This window comes from Vicugna pacos, chromosome 11 (assembly GCF_048564905.1).
Source record: "Vicugna pacos chromosome 11, VicPac4, whole genome shotgun sequence".
NCBI classification, from domain to species: domain Eukaryota; kingdom Metazoa; phylum Chordata; class Mammalia; order Artiodactyla; family Camelidae; genus Vicugna; species Vicugna pacos.
Window position 1 is genome coordinate 34252884 of NC_132997.1, and position 864 is coordinate 34253747.

Sequence of the window (864 nt, forward strand, 5' to 3'; positions counted from 1 at the left end):
ATCAAGAGCACCCTTATAGAGGATGCGAATTTCTATTTGAGGAGGAGGAAATACTAGAGACAGTAATAATGTAAAATGGTAAAAAAAAACAAAACAAAGCAAAACAAAACAAAAACAAAAAAAGCACAAGTAGTTTCTCTTCAGTTACATGTTGCTGCCAGGCGTGTTTCTCTGCAACTTGTTGAACAACATTTTAAGATGTTGGACTTCAATAAATGGCACTGATGGTTTTACTCCCTTTTTTAAAAAATTCTTTACAGTTTTATTACAAACCAAGAATTTTGGACTTGCAAAGAGGTATTGCTGCAATAATGCACTTTTCATACTAGACATTTATTTGTATGATCTAAAGATACTACTTTAAACAAAATCCAAGTTAGGGGGGATTTGTTTATAAAATCTGGGTAATTTATAACAAAAGAATTTCCTAACGTTTGCTAAAAATTCATTTTGTGTCCTATATATTATATATAGAAAATAATTTTACAGTTCAGTTTTATGATGCAGGCTCTTACAGAAACATTAACAAATGCCAGAATCTGCCACATTTCTTTTTTAGTATAATTCAATAGCTTAATTACCCTTTTATTTTTTTAAACTTCTTGATCCCTGTTAATAGTTTTTAAATCATGACATTAGTCAACTATCCTTACTTTAATATGACCCAAGTATTGCTTCCTTTCCTATTACCTTCCTAATTTTATTCTACAGAAAAAAAAGCTTCATGAACAAAGGAATGTATTTTGCTTTATAATACCAGATGCTCAAAAACGAGGAGAGCTTTAAATTTTCAAGTGACTTTCCTTTAGCATTCTTAAAAGCCAAACATGTTTGTTCTTTTCAGAGTTGTGTAGACTGCTTTTT